General features: G+C 35.4%; 1 protein-coding gene across 4 annotated transcripts in view; it reads right to left on the bottom strand.

Moving 5' to 3' along the window:
- The window catches only part of LOC135220590 (uncharacterized), a 483,303-nt gene that overhangs the window by 46,307 nt on the left and 419,713 nt on the right, over positions 1-17,283 (bottom strand). Inside the window, exon 1 of one of the 4 annotated variants that reach the window (XM_064257858.1) lies at positions 2,045-2,136. The exons of the other annotated variants lie outside the window; for them this stretch is intronic. The gene's annotated coding sequence lies outside the window, so the exon portion shown is untranslated. Of the gene's footprint in view, positions 1-2,044; positions 2,137-17,283 lie in introns of those variants that run through there. 4 annotated transcript variants of the gene reach the window in all.

Here is a 17,283-nt window from a genome sequence, read left to right as displayed (position 1 = left end):
GTGACAAGACAACATACAATAGCTATTCATAGCCTCCATCAGTCTTTGGGAAAGGAGTTGTGCAAGAGCTTGTTATATGTGCATGCTATGTCTGGCTGTGATACCACCTCAGCATTCTTTGGAATGGGCAAACTGAAAACATTGAATATTCTTGCATCATCAGCTGAAGTGCGGCAACAGATGAAGTTATTTGGGGACACATCAGGTGACAAGGAAACCATTGCAAACCTCTGGATTCATCTGAATCAGATGATTTGCAAGCTGTGATTTCTGTGATTTGTGCATGCTCCCATCATCATGAAGGAGAGCAGGTGCTACCATTCCTAACTCATGGGCATATACACTTTGCTATGGTGGATCATTAACACGTGCTCGGGCCAGCAGCCTTTGGTATAGTGCACTGGATGACATGCGGATGCTGTCACTTTTAATCTTCAGTGGCTTGTGCATTGCCGCGAAAGTTGTTAACCTGATGTGATCTTTACATCTTTGCAGAGAAATTTCTCCGTACTTCTTGTCATTCAGAGTATCCTGGATCTTCCTCCTAATGGTTGCAGCTTCATCAACATTTACCCTTTCATCAGCAATAATTCCTATTTCAATGGTAATAAGCTGATTTCCATCCTCGCTCACAAAAGGGTTATGAATTTCAAGGAATTTTGTGAGTCTTTAGATCCTTCGAATCTTGCATGATGTCTCCTGGATAAACATCTCGATGTTGTTCTGACCAGGTCCCAGTGAACGTGTTGGTCAAACAGCGCAGAGCATCTGTGAACTGGGCCATGACATGGGCAGAGGAACCACTTTGTCTTTGCTGCCTCTTTGTAAGTGATGTTTTCCCAGTTCTCATCAGACACTGTTCGATGTTCCTATCTGACCAAGTTTCACTCCAAAAGAATTTATCATTTCTCCTCACAGTGAAAAGCTGGTTAACAGGCTCCATACAAGATGTTAAAAGCTGTGCACCATCCAAGCAATTCTTACGTAATCCTAAATTTTATTTACTGTACAATATGATTCAGCAACTATATATGCATACCTTCTGGATTCATGAATGATTATTCAAAATATACACAAAGGCACGTAAATTACAAAGCTATAGTGAGTAATTTTGACATCAACCTTGACATGCTATTGCCACAACCCCAATAAAAGGTGAAACACACAATATATATTACCCTGGGGCTTGCGAACAAAAGGGTGACAATGTAAGCTATAAGGACATGTAGTAATAGGTGGATATATATAGAAAGGAGTAATCAGTTGGACTTCAGCATGCACATACTGACTGGTATGTTCTAGCAGTTGTTCCTCAAGTGTGGAGTCTGATACCAGCTCAAATTATATTTTCCGTAAGGGATTCTCCTTTTTACTCCCCTTTTTAAGTATATTTTCATTTTATTCTGAACAAATGTGTATATAAAATATATAGTCAAAGTGTTAACAAATCTGATTAAGTGTTAGCGACCGTTTGACTTGTGATGATATGAGCAAGTGTGCAAATGCTGGATTGTCTTCAAGTCTGTAATGAAGAGTCATCCTGATGGCGGCCATTGAGTTTAGGATCTTTATGTACTTAAACCCTCTCAAAAATGTTTAACAATTATTGAGTTTGAATTCTGATACTTGGTCCCAGCCACTGCATAACGTTTATTTTTCAGGTAAATTTGGTTTTCTACTTAAAAACAGGTTTCCCCAAAGTTGATTTTGGTTGAATTTGTTTTGGTGTTCAAAAGCACCGAGACAAAGTTCTGTGCAAAAACTTTTCTGTAATACAAAATGTCTGCGTTATGCCAATTTTATGTCAATTTCCACTGGACAACAAGGCACTGTCTCAAAACGCGGCGTGACAAACCGCAAACATATTGTACTCTACATCAAGCCACCCTCCTGCATTCAAGAAAAGAAAAGAAAAGAAAAGATGGCGGAAAAAAGAGAATAACATAGCACGTCCATAATCAAGAACTCCTTACTGCAAACACAAAATCTCCCTCAAAAATGTACTTATCTATAGGGAAAACGAAACCACAAACTGAACACTCACCTCACGATCACTTAGGTATCCCACACACAAAAATTTTCCCCTACACCCGCGAAAAAAAGAATCAAAACAGCCCTCTGCCTCACACCCCAGAACAGACGGCAACAATGCACTCAATCGTCTCCAATCGCAAGTCACCAAAGCCTAAGTCGGCAACCATGAGTACCAACATTACTGAAAAACCTCAAAAGGCATAAAAAGTTCATATCTATAGCTGCCACCAAATAATCTGGTACCGAGGGTTCAACCTCGGTACAGACTCTCAAGAGAAAATAACAAAAGGAAACTAATATAAAGTTTCCAGGTCTCTCTCTCTCTCTCTCTCTCTCTCTCTCTCTCTAAAGCTAAAGTAGGAAGTACAGGAAACCATGTCTATCAAACTGAAGTTTATTAAGACCCTTAATTGAACCATTCCCTCCTAAGGACACCATGCCGTTCGACCTATCAAGCAAACTCCCATAACACAAGTCCCAAACTCAAATGTAATAGTCCGTAACATTGTCCAAGTATCCTGTGTACTTGTGATCTTTCACTGATACAACTAGAGGCACTAAGAGATAAAAATATACATTTTTTTTTTTATAAAAATGCACAGGGAATGATAACTATGGGATTTTCCCATTGCTCACAAACAAAATATAAAAGAATAAAACTGCAGAAAAATGTAAAAGAAAAATGCAGCAAAAATATGAATGACCCAATCAATGCACACATAAAAACTATGTAAAAGATCACTGCAACATACATATGTTGCGAGAAGTACCAAGTTCAAATGGGCTCTGTAAATAACGTTTTTTCGTGCTCACCTTACTGGCAATCGGCAGGAGTCCGAAACTGGGATCTCCTCTGGGCAATGGGTGTATCTTAAGAATAATGAGAGTTGTTTCAGAAATCAAAATCAATCTTTTCTCGTTCCGCCCATCGAACGAACTTACGTACATACTTCCTGCACAGAGCACGCCCATAATCAACTTTCGTTGCGAGAAGCTTCTGTAACGTGTTCATTTCTTTGTCTCCGTGCGAGCCTGCTGTAAGGGCTGATTGCACAAGCACTGACAAGTGTCCTTGTAATGCTCTGACACCTTCGATCTCCTTCCACTCGCAAGATCCCCGGATGTAAGAATAATTTATGAATTCCACTTATTTCAAAAGGCAATATATGTATATGTACATATACATGTCATATCACATTACCGTGATTCATATACGTACATCGAGCTACAAATGTCCTTTAATATCTAATTCGCTCTACCTCGGAATTAATATATTTTCATATATGTTTAACTGAAGGGGAATTTTTTTAGGCGATAATAGAATTGCCGGCTGACGGGCCCGAACCATCGACAACTTCAATTCCAGGACGACAGTGAAGCCTTAGCCCAACCCACCACCGCAAGAGGATATAAGTTTATGCCGCCTCCCATATATGTATATGAATCACGGTAATGTGATATGACTTATATAATGGCTACGTGTGGACAAAAGCACTCAACGCTACCGAGGACGAGGGGGTTTGATGCAGTCTCCAAAATTTATGAATACCTGAGTGCGACAGGTATTTGAGGTGGGAGGCAGCATAAACTTATATCCTCTTGCAGTCGTGGGGTGGGCTAAGGCTTCATTGTCGTCCTGGAATTGAAGTTGTCAATGGCTAGGGCCCGTCGGCCGGCAATTCTACTATTATCGCCTAAAAAAATTCTCCTTTGGTTAAACATATATGAAAATATATTAATTCCGAGGTAGAGCGAATTAGATATTAAAGGACATTTGTAGCTCGATATATGTACATATACATATGTATATGTATGCATAGGTGTATATATGCATGTATATACATTTATATATATACACACACACACACACACACACACACATATATATATATATATATATATATATATATATAGAGAGAGAGAGTAAAACCAGCACTTGTACATAAAACATCCTTTATTTTCTTATGACTACTGGTTTCGGAGTAACTGTCTCCATCATCAGGTCTATACAAAAAACACAGAAAGAAAAAAAATAAAGGATGTTTTATGTACAAGTGCTGGTTTTACTCTTTCTATCAAGACTCCGTTTTCCAAGGGATAGATCAGTTGCAGATATATATATATATAATATATCTATATATATATATATATATATATATATATGCAACAAAGAATAATTAAGACAATATATTTATGACACCATTGTGAATGTGATTTGTATCTTTTCTTTCTGAGTGAGAGGACGCGATGGGCTCTGACATTTCTAGAATGTAGGGATCATCAATTTAGCTTCTCCTTGGAAACAGTGGCCCTAAGTGACAAGACAGCTCCGCTTTGGAAATGCTGACATATCTTCCTCGGGTGGCGCAATGTCGAAGTCGCTGCCTAAGCAGATCAGACCACGTCCTGTCTCTATGCACTGGCGCTTGATGCAGAGGTGCCTTCTGAATCTGGTTTGAGGCTGTTTCTTGGGCGTGAACGTGTTAGTTCATACGTGCGCGCGAGCTTCTTCCCTACATAATGAGAAAGTAAGTTAGCCAAGATGGGAGACCGCTACAGAGTCGGCAAAGAGCCAAGATGGCTTCTTTGTTAGTATTTTTGGTGAAGTGTGTGAAATCTGTGTTGAATGGGTAAGCATACTTATTCATTAGCCAAAAGTGTGGTTTGTCTGTATTTTGAATATTTATTTCAAAGATGTCCTATTTTACTTGACCTTTTTATTTTGCTTTTTAATCTTTTGCTTATCGATGTGTTCTCCTGTCTTCTTATAGGCAGTTCTGAGACAAAGCGGAAAGGATCTGATATTTAGAAATGGGAACTTAACTGATGTTTCGTGGTGTTACTATGTAGACTGTGCTATGACTTTTCTAGTTTTATGATATATACACATATATACATAATTATATATATATATATATATATATATATAGATATATATATATATATATATATATGTGTGTGTGTGTGTGTGTGTGTGTGTGTGTGTGTGTGTGTATGTGTATTGTAATGGCTCGTTTTACCATCACCAAAATATTCTATTCAGTTTCTACTAGTATCCATATAACACCGATATGAAGTCCACGTAAACAAACACAACGAAAAACCATAAATTTAATACATTAAAAAAAGATAGAAATTACACCTGAACCTCTTGCATACAGGAAATAAAATAACTACTATCACACTTAATAATAATAATAATTCAAACCACATGTATACATAATTACGACAGGAATACCAGCACATTCAAACCAAATAAAGAGGGGGCCAGAAAAAAGGAGGAAATCGTAAAGAATGAATATCCTGACGATTTACTGGCTAATTCTTAAATAAACCAAACTTGTCACTATAAAGCTTCCTTATCAATAATGTTTATTATTCTCCTTGAAGAATACGGAATCCTCCACGTCTGGAGGAATGGTACCACAGTTGGTTAACTAACTCGGGGCCCAGTCGAGCAGCCACAACAGAATCACAGCCGTGATCAATGACAAAGGTAATAAAAACCTTAACATGGGATAGCGAGATCCCCCTGGCTTTATAACTGAACCAGAGGTGGTGCGGTGAAATACCAAACACGTCCAGATATGTTATCTGGAGAGATCTTCCAATTTGAAGATAGCAGATATTCAAAATAAATCCTCAGGTCCTGCGGATAAGGGCAAATCACCAACAGAGGCAGCAACCACCATGAAGCAAGAGACGGCAGTACTCTTTGTGCACGAAGCAAGGTCAAAATATTCTAAATGTGACAAGGTTCAGAGAACGACTGCTTGTTCTCCTTACAGAAGCTAAAAAGTCACCCAACCCTCTTATCCACAGAGGAGGGACCACACACAAAACCTCCTTAAAGATAAACACGAACATTAATAACGAGCAAACAATTGTTATAGTCGAGAGGAGGTCAGACGACAAGTGAAACTTACTAAACTATGTTTAACAAATTAAATAAAAAAATTTAATTTAATAATAATAATGCTTAATGAAAAAGAATCACACACTGACAGTATATAAAAAATATATATACATGCATATGTACACCTATACATACGTATACATATGTATATGTACATATTGCCTTTTGAAATAAGTAGAATTCATAAATTATTCTCTCATCCGGGGATCTTGCGAGTATGTATGGGTGTATATATGCATGTATATATATTTATATATACACATATACAAACACACACTAACACACACACACATATATATATATATATATCATATGCTGCTATTTCAGATTCCCTATTTAGCATTGCCTGTTCCAAGCTAGAAATTGTTTTCATAACTTGTCATCGCTCGATATAAAGGGAAGCTCGAGGTCTCTGTTTTGTTTTCATAACATGTCAATCGTACTCGCTCGAGTCTGTTTCGGATGAGTACGTCTTTGTTGAGCATACAACGTACAGGACTGGTTTCAAACATGTATGTCTTTGCTGAATAATCATGCACCATCTTTCGTAAGATTGTTCTAGAACCTTCTATTTAAGCATACATCGTCTTTGGGAAGTGACGTCACTTAGTGTTGCTTTCGTTATAAATCATTATTCATTTCACATTAAAATACTTTTATTGTCTTAAATCACGTAATAATAAATGTTATTTACGATTATAATTTCAATTTCTCTTTAGATATTGTTTTGAAAGAGAATTTTTATGATATTAGCTGATTTACGTGTCCAAAACGATTTGAGCCCATCAGTTTTTTGAAGTTCGACCATAAAAGGAAGAGAGAGACCGCTCATTACAGACTTTGAATTCCTAGCGTACAGAGATCATCACCTTCTCTCTCTCTTTCTCTCTCGCTCGTGCCATACTTGATATTACATTAACGTAAAGATTTAATACTTACTGAATGGTCACTCGTAAATTTTAGATTTCAGATTTCTTAGAGTTATTTAGTATTATTTAGTGCTTATTGTGGAATCTGAACAAACATTGTACAAGAGTGTGTAACGGCGCCTTTTCTTTTTGAAATATTGTGAATTGTGTGGTGAAATTTTGGAACTAGCTGCAGCATAAATAACTGGTACCAAGATAATGTGTTATTGGGTATATTAGTGGCAACTAATAGTTACAGTGGTTTCATGAAACAGTTACAATTTTTACACACTGCAAATTTTTATGTTTTGTATTTGTTTCATTTGAAGTGATTTTTGTGTGCATTTATCCAATTTTCTTGTTGAAGTGATTTTTTTGTGCATGTCCATTTTTTTTAGTGAAGATTGTTTTATATATCTATATATATATATTACGATATATATAGATTATAATACTATATATATATATTATATTGTATTCTTTGTGTAGATTAATAGTTTTTGCAATTTTGGTGTTTTCCACCTTTTCTGCGTTTTCATTTGCATTCACAATTTGATTGACTTAATTGTTTTCATTAATTAATCGTTGCACAAGTAATTGAATTTAACACTTGTGAATTAATTTACATTGGTTTAGAATTCGTTTCAAGTTGTTTAGCACTTGTGAATTAATTTCCAAATTTTAATTATTGCCTAACACTTTTCAATTTTGATTGAATTAATTACTTTTCTTGGATGTCGTGATAAATTAATTTTGATTTAATTTTACTTAATTAATTCAAGAATTAATTAAACTTTGCTTTGTTTTCAAGTAACAGTAAATTTCCCTGATATTGTGAATTTCACTTATAAATTTTGAGTTTGATCACAAATTTTTATATTCAAAATTTTTATAAGTGTTTTCTTCTTCACAAGTATATATGTATAATTATATTTAGGGAGAAACATAGAGTGGTAATTGAGCTGTTTTCCTTCAATTTAGTTGAAGTGAGTTAGAACCAGAGAAGTACTTATACTTTTTAAATCAGGAAAATACTTAGACTTTTAAAGTTGTTGATGGAGTGATGCCCTTTAATTAATAAAATTACATATAATATTACCTCACACCGGTTTTAATGAACTTAGTCTGATTTTCTGCAATACTGATAAGTTGTTTAAAGGATCACTGTTGATTTTAGAGTATTCAGTAGTATTTTATCTGTAATGAAGGTTCAGGTGTCTGGCTGTTGTGAGGTAACATTTAATTATTGGTAAGTGTAGTAACCAGATACTTGGCACTTCGTCACAAGTATTAATGGTGCCCAGAGACCCGGGAAAACAGATTACATTATCACTCTGGTCTATACTGGTGGTGTTAGGGATATATATTTTTAGGAGAGTGACCATATAATTTTTGTTTTGCATTCATTGTTTTGAATTGCAAGTTTATAACTTAGAGAAAATGGCTCAGTTTAAGATTCAGTAATTTTTAGCAGTCCCTTCCATCCGTGTTATCTAAAACCACTCTGACTAAGGCCCAGTGGAGCGCTTTAGCAGTGGCATGTGGTGGCTATGTGTCTACTAGTTTGGTAAAAGCACAAATAAGATGTATTGCTATGGAATCATTGATAGACTGGTAGAATAACTGATGATGATGAGTTTGAATTAGCTCAAGAGTTGTTGAATGTAGCAAGTGCTGATCTAATAAATAAGCAAGAAGAAAAGAAAGAGAAAAGTGATGCAGAGTTAGAGCTTAAGACGCATTGAAGCAGAAGGCAATTTGATTGAGCTGAAAATGCAAGCTGAAAGGGAAAAGAGAAAGAAGAGAAAGAGAAGAAGAAAAGAGAAAAGAGAAAGAAGAGAAAGAGAAAGAGAAGAAGAGGAAAGAGAAAGAGCAAGGTTTGAAAGAGAGATGGAATTGATAAGAGCTAGATCCACAATACCTGTAACACCGTCTGACCATAACCAAGGTAATCCAGACCCTGTATTTGATGTAGTAAGAGTACAGAAGTTAATCCCTAAGTTTAGTGAAAAAGCTTCAGCTGAGTTTTTTGATCACTTTGAGAAAGTGGCTTCAGGTATGGGATGGCCAGAAGATAAATGGTCAGTGTTGCTACAAAGTCTCTTAATTGGTAAAGGGAGAAGTGCTTATCTAGCCTTAACAGCTGATCAGTGTAAAGACTACAAGGTACTTAAACACAGTGTGCTACAAGTTTACCAGATGACCCCAGAGTACTACAATGAAAGATTCAGAAATTTAAGAAAAGATGAGAAAGGAACCTTCTTAGATTATGCTTATAAAGTGAGAAAGTGTTTTAAACGTTGGTTAGAAGCTGCTGCTAAAATTAAAACTTTGAATGAGTTAGAAGAACTACTTGTCCTGAACATATAAAAGCCTATTTGAGAGAGAGAGAGAGGTTAAGAAACTTGACAAAGCTGTTTTGCACAGAGTGAAGATTACGATATAATTAGTAGCAAACGCAATTACAATGTGAAGTACCAGAATCAAGAACGCCCAGGTTTTAAGTCTCATCCAAATTTCAGGAACAAATTTAATGGGAAACCTACAAGTAATACTTCCAAGAGTAAACAAGGTAATACACCTCAGCAAGTTAATGTGAAATCCTCAAACAATTTTTCAAGACAGTTACAGAAACCTAATGTTGTCTGCTTCAAGTGTGGAAGAGCACGACACTTCAATCATGAGTGTTACCGGAATCAACAGCTGTCAAAACCAGTTGGCCAAGTAGTGAAAGGTGACCAGGTGAAACAAACTACGAAGAGCAGTGTGGAAAAGAATCAGACTCCAGAGAAGACTGAAACTAAACAAACTGAGTGTTTAGCAACCAGTGGATATGTAACCTTGAGCAGTGTGGAGGTTTTTAAGCCACATATCTATGAGGGTATGCTGTCAACTCAAGGAGGGAGTGTGCAGGTACAAGTCAAGATATTATGTGATACAGGGAGTAACCATAGTGTGGTAGTACGTGGTGCTCACCCTCAGTTGGAGAAGAGTCTCACATGAGATTCAGTTATTTTGAAGGGTATAGGAGGAGAGGAAGTAACTCCTATACATAATGCTGCTTACACCTGTCATGTGAATTGGTGACAGGAAATGTTGATTTTGCTGTAAAGGACTCACTGGCTGTGGAAGTTGTACATGTTCTATTGGGGAATGAAGTTGGAGGTGTGCCATTTATTCCTTGTCCTGTAGTGACAGACAAACTGTTGAGGATTAGTCCTATGGTAGAGTTGGAGAAGAATAACCCCAACCTGTTTCCTATTTGTGTAATTACTGCAAGTGAAGAAACTAAGGATTTACGCACCTAAGAAGGATCAAGTGAAGGATCTTTGTGCTTAGAGGAATTGTTCCAGGGAAGTGATGTTTCCCCTTGTGCTGACCAAGAAGAGATTTCCTATGAAGAAGACGATGGTGACGAAGAGGAACCTATTGTTCCTCAAGATACTCCAAGTAGTCAAGGTGTTCCTGAAGACAGTAGTGAAACTACATTAGCTGAGGTAGCAGATATTGAGAATTCAACCCTTGAAGTTGGTCAAGTGACAAAAGAAAAGCTAATGGAAATGCAGAAGAAGGATGCATCGTTAGCTGATTTGTTCTTCAGAGTTGTTGATCGAGAAGAGATGCAACAAACTCCTACCTGTTGTTATCTGAAGAAAAATTTGCTGATGAGGAAGTATAGACCTACAGATATACCAGGAGATGCTGTAAGGAGCGGATATCATAAAATTTTGATTCCATATCCACTGATGAAGCAAGTGGTAGCAGTAGCTCATGAGTCTGGACATATGGGAATCAGGAAGACTGTGGAGAAGATCAAGAAGTATTTTTTCTGGCCAAAAGACAAAGAAGGGAAATGAATATTTGTTAACATTGATTTATCCTGTGACAAGATATCCAGAGGCGATCCCTGTTAGAAACATATCTGCTGAAAAACTTGTGGAGTTTTTCTCAAAGTTTGGTATACCAGAAATAGTACAAAGTGATAGAGGAACAAACTTTATTTCAAAGTTATTCCAGGATCTGATGAATTTGTTAGGAGTGAAACAATAGTTATCCTCTGCTTATCATCCAGAAACTCAAGGTGCCTTGGAAAGGTTCCACAAGACATTGAAAAGTATGCTGACAAAGTATTGTTCTGAGTCAGGAAGAGAATGTGATGTTGGTTTACCACTAATGTTGTTTGAAATTAAGAGTGCTCATCAAGAAAGTATGTGTCGTTCACCTAACGAGATGATTTTTGGTAGAAAAGTGAGAGGACCGTTGAAGATTCTTGCAGACAATTGGGAAGAAAATTAAGAGGAAATCCAAGGAGAGTATGTAAAGAACTTAAGGAAAATGTTGAAAGAGATTAGAAAATTCTCTTTAGAAAATCCGAAAGTGAGTCAAGAGAAAATGAAAAGGAGATATGATGCTAAGATTAATCTAAGAAGTTTTAGTGTTGGTCAACAAGTGTTGGTGTTCTTACCTGTCAAGAGATTTCCCCTCACTAATAAATTTCAAGGTCCTTACAAGATAATTCAGAAGTTAAGTGATAGAACTTATGTGATTGAAACACCAGAAAGAAGAAGACGACAAAGGAAGATACATGTGAACCTCTTGAAACCGTATTTCTCGGAAACTGAAACTGAAAGTGGGTCAATAACACAAACAACTTCATCTACAGAAGACGATGATGGATATGAATTGGGAGCTGAAAACAAGATGAATAATTCTTCAATTTTGGAAAATTTGGAAGATAAATTGAAACATCTGAGTGCTGAACAAGGTGAAGACTTAAGTGAAGTAATTAGAAGTTTCCCAGATATTTTTGTGGATGTACCTAAACGTACTGATCTGATCAAACATGAGATCAAGATTCAAGAAGATGAAAAACCATTCAAGCAAAAAGCCTATCGCTTATCACCTTATCATCTAGATGTTTTGAAGAAAGAAGTTGAGTATTTGCTGCAACATGGATTAGCAGAACCTAGTTCAAGTCACTTCAGTTCTCCATGTGTGTTAGTGAAGAAACCAGATGGTTAATTTAGGATGTGTACTGATTATAGGAAACTGACTTCCATCAGTGCGGCTGACAATTATCCCTTGCCTCTTATAGATCAGTTACTTGATAATATTGGGTAAGTTTGTTTCCAAGATAGACTTGTTGAAATGATATTATCAAATTCCCTTAGAAGAGAATGCTAAGTTGCTGTCAGCTTTTATTACTCCTTTTTGACTGTATCAGTATACTGTTCTGCCGTTTGGTCTGATGAATGCACCTGCAACATTCCCATGAGTGATGGCTCAACTGCTAGGATCTATAGAAGGAGTAGGTGTATACCTGGATGACATAGTGATTTACTCTACAACATGGGAAGAACATCTGAAAATTCTGAGGAAAGTTTTCAAGAAACTACAAGAAGCAGGACTAACAGTCAACCTAGAGAAGAGTGAGTTTGGAAAGGCAACTGTTCAGTATCTTGGGTTTGAAGTTGGGAAAGGCCTTCTGACTCCAGTAACTGCTAATGTAGAAGGTATCCGTAAGGCTACCCCACCTACTACCAGGAAACAGCTACGGAGGTTTTTGGGCATTCTATCATCGTTTCTGCCCAAATTTCTCAGCTGTAGTAGCTCCCTTGACAGACTTAACTAGTCCCAAAGCTAAGTTTGTTTAGACTCCAGAGTGTCATGAATCCTTTGAGAAGGTAAAAGCCATTTTAACTTCAAGACCAGTACTTCAAGCTCCAGACTTCAACAAGAAATTTGTGATACAAGTTGATGCTTCTGACTGTGGCATTGGAAATGTTCTAGTTCAAGATGAAAATAATATCTACCATCCTGTGTGGTTCATGTTTTCAAAACTGAAAAAACATCAGAAAGTATACTCGACAATCGAGAAGGAAACTTTAGCCTTAATCACAGCATTGTAATAGTTTGAAGTGTATGTGAACAGACCTAGGAATGAAGAACTTTTATTGTTTTCTGATCACAATCCACTATCATTTATCCAGCGAATGAAAAATCATAATCAAAGAATGACTAGGTGGTTATTGTGCTTACAACGGTATAACTTAAGAGTGCAGCACATTAGTGGCAAATAGAATGTAGTTGCTGATTACTTATCCTGTTGCGAATCGTTGGATTCAACACCGTGATAACCAATCTTCTCGGGGGAGGTATATTATATGCTGCTATTTCAGATTCCTAATTTAGCTTAGAGTTGCAGTATGTTCTAAAAAATGTATGTTCAGATTTTGCATAAAATAATTTAAAAGAATATAACGTAGAATGTGAAAAGAGAGAGAGATTAGCATTGTCCATTTCAAGCTGGAAACTTTCCATAACTTGTCATCGCTCGAGATAAAGGGGAGCTTGAGGTCTTACTCGCTCAAGTCTGTTTCAGATGAGTACGTCTGTTGAGCATCATACAATGTACAGGACTGGTTTCACACGTGTATGTCTTTACCCAATAATCATGTGGAAGTCTTGCTCCATCTTTCGTAAGATTGTTCTAGAACCTTCTATTTAAGCATATGTCATCTATGGGAAGTGACGTCACTTAGTGTTGCTTTCCTTATGAATCATTATTCATTTCACATTAAAATACTTTTCTTGTCTTAAATCATTTAATAATAAATGTTATTTACGATTGTAATTTCAATTTCTCTTCAGATATTGTTTTGAAAGAGAATTTTTATGATATTAGCTGAACTGTGTCCAAAACGATTTGAGCCCGTCAGTTTTTTGAAGTTCGCCCATACAAAGAAGAGAGAGACTGCTCATGACAGACTTTGAATTTCTGGCATATAGAGGTCATCCTCTCTCTCTCTCTCTCTCCGTAAGAGAGATTTTTGATTTCACATTAATGTAAAGATTTTATGCTTAGTGGTCAGTCCCTCATAAATTTTAGATTTGGTATTTCTTAGATTTATTTAATATTGCTTAATGATTAATTGTGGAATCTGAACAGACGTTGTAAAAGTATGTAAGAGGGGCCTCATGTGTAACTGTTTATTGGTGATTTCGAAAAAGGTATTCTAAAATTGGTATAACAAGGTAAGAGTTTTTTTTTTAGTAAGTTCAGTGCACTAAACTTAAACATAAAAAGTACTTGAAATACTGAATTGAAATACTTAAAGTACTTGGGTAATTCCAGGGGAAATTTTTACCATTTTTTCACATTTTGGTGTTGGTGAATTTTTTGTGTGTGCATGTATCCATTTTTTATTGAAATGTGTTTTTTATGTATATTATGTGTGATTTATGATTTCTTAGTGTTTTTGCAATTTTGGCATTTTCCACATTTTTCTGTGTTTGCATTTACAATTTGATTAAATCAAGCATTTTCATTAATTAATCATTACAAATTTAACTGAATTTAACACTCGTGAATTCACTTGCATTTACTTAGAATTAATTTTCAAATTTTAATTATTACTTAACACTTTGAATTTTACTTGAATAATTTAATTTCTTGATTTTTGCGACTAATTAACTTTGATTTAATTTTACTTAATAATGAATTCAAGAATTAATTAAACTTTGTGTTGTTTTCAAGTAAATTACCCTGAGATTGTGTATTTCACTTATAAATTTTGAAATTAATAAATTTTGTATTTAAAATTTTTATGAGTGTTTTTTATTTTTCATCTGTATATTTAATTTTGTTTAGGTAGAAATATAGAGTGGTAATTGAACTGTTTTCCTTCAGTTTAATTGAAGTGAGTTGGAACAAGGGAAATATTTAGACTTGAAAGTTGTTGATGGAGTGATGCCCTTTAATTAATTTAATAACGTATAAGATCACCTCACACCTGTTTTAATGAACTTAGTCTGATTTATAAGTTTTTAAGGGATCACTGTTGCCTTTAGAGTATTCAGTCGTATTTTATCTGTGATGAAGGTTCAGGTGTCTGGCTGTTGTGAAGTAACTATTTTATGATTGGTAAGCGTAGTAACTAGATACTTGGCACTCCGTCACAATATATATATATATATATATATATATATATATGTGTGTGTGTGTGTATATATATATATAATATATATATATATATATATATAAATATAAAATATATATATATATATATATATATATATATAAATATATATATATATATATATATATATATATATATATATATATATATATATATATATATTGCATATATATGTATATATATATATATATATATATATATATATATATATATATATATATATAATATATATATATATATATATATATATATACACACATACATGTATACATACTCAGAAACACTAAATGTTTTCCATTCTGGATGGGAAACAAATATGCGGAAAAAAGCGTTTGAAAACAGTTTGCAAACGTTTTTTCCAAACAATGTTTCCTTATGTGGACAGGCCTTAACATATAATGTAGTTCGAAAATGAATAGTCACATACTATTTTCGGACCGTTGTGCCCCTTTGAATAACCGTCTATCGACTGAGGTCTGTGGTGAATTTCAATTTCTGTTCGCGCATGTGCCAACCACGTATAAAGTACGTTCATTTTTCCATCCGCTCAAGAAGCCGCCGATGTAACAAAAATGTCACCACGGTCTAGGATACCTAGACCGTGCATGTCACAGCCTGGCATTTGTTTGTGGCTACCCATCCAAAGACTGAATTTTTAACCGCTGTAATCAGAACAACATTAAAACTGCCATCTACTTTTGAACGCCTTGTTACCAACAGCATCGTACTACGAAACATGCAACTTTTTCTTATGGTAACATTTCAACCCTTCTCTCTTGATAGTTTCGTTTTTGACCTGCCGCAACACATTTTCTTGTTACTTATTTCTGCCGGCTTCATCTGAGATTTGCAACTAGGTCTGTTTTCTCTATTACGATCCTGAGTCACATTACCATTTCATCCTGTTTCACAGTTATGTGCCCAGGACGACCATACCCTCGTTAATCTTTAAAACCTCCCCTTCCCATCACATCAGTTACCCGAGTTGCTTTATGGCAGGAACGATGTGATTGGAACTTCGGTCTGAGTCAGAAAGAGTCAGCAGACAATAATTATTACATTTTTTTTATCATCAATTTCTGTGTATTTATCATATTATATATGAGTCCTATAATAACACACTCCTACAAACATATAGTAAAGGACGTATAGGCAGCACTCAGTATCAGATAGTTACCGGGTAACAGAACGAGTAACAGAAAATAGGAGACTTCCTGCTACGGCCTTACGCTTGAAACATGAGACACACCCAAAGCTCATAATTACCGCGTCCTCTCTCATGTGTGAAGATGCCCCGAGCGGTAGGGTGGTCGGTCAGTCACATGGGATGGATTTCCAGGAACTAGAGAGCCGATACCTTACGTAACCTCCTCGGAATCGCCCACGCCGGCCGACGTCTATGATGAACGTTTGTTGGTTGTGCGAGTCTTTCTTGGAAAGGGATCTGGGGCGTAACGAGGGAAAATAATTGTGCATTCTAGTCTTAGAATTTGTTTTAAGACAAAAGTCATCCAAGGCCGAGAAATTGCCTGGCAAGCGCTTTCACACCATAGGATGATCATAATATACATGCAGCCATATGTGTGTGTGTGCGTGTGTGTGTGTGTATGTATGTGTGTGTATATATATATATATATATATATATATATATATATATATATATATATATACATATATAATCCTAAAACGATGAAAGTAATTCTACATAAGTATGAAATGATGTATTCAATTACATTTAGCAAAACATGTAGTAAGTGTAATAGATAAGTGTAGTACTTGAATGCACGTTCAAGCGAAGGAGTTCAAATTGAAGGCTGCCTAAGGTTCGGTCACCAAAGAAAATACGTTATCGGATACGAAATGTCATCACAAAACATGTCATAAAATGAACCTTTCGTTATACATGGCAACACGGGAAGTGATTTGTCATATCAAATCAGATAGGAACACAAAGATGGTGTCTATTTATCTCTACGGACACATACGAACTGGTATGCTTTTGAAAGGATGGAGATGCAAGCGCGAATGTAAATCAGTGTGCATATATTTGACTAAAAATACTTTGAGCCCATGAAAACACCAAAATATAGAAAGTAAGTACTATATTTCAGAGACTGCTGTCTCTCTCTTCAGGTAGGTAATGAAGCGAGAGACAGCAGTCTCTGAAATATAGTACTTACTTTCTATATTTTGAAGTTTTTATGGGCTAGTTTTATTAAATGGAATTCTGTTTCAACAGAACATTTTTACCAGTCATATATATATATATATATATATATATATATATATATATATATATATATATATATATAATCATGACTGTTATTATAGTCGTCTTCAGGGTAAATGTGAATATTATATAGATATATATATATATATATATATATATATATATAATATATATATATATAGATATATATATATCTATATATATATATATATATAT

The sequence above is a fragment of the Macrobrachium nipponense genome, chromosome 2, assembly GCF_015104395.2.
Source record: "Macrobrachium nipponense isolate FS-2020 chromosome 2, ASM1510439v2, whole genome shotgun sequence".
NCBI lineage: Eukaryota > Metazoa > Arthropoda > Malacostraca > Decapoda > Palaemonidae > Macrobrachium > Macrobrachium nipponense.
The sequence above is the reverse complement of the archived record's forward strand: the minus strand, read 5'-3'. Positions and strand labels throughout refer to the sequence as shown.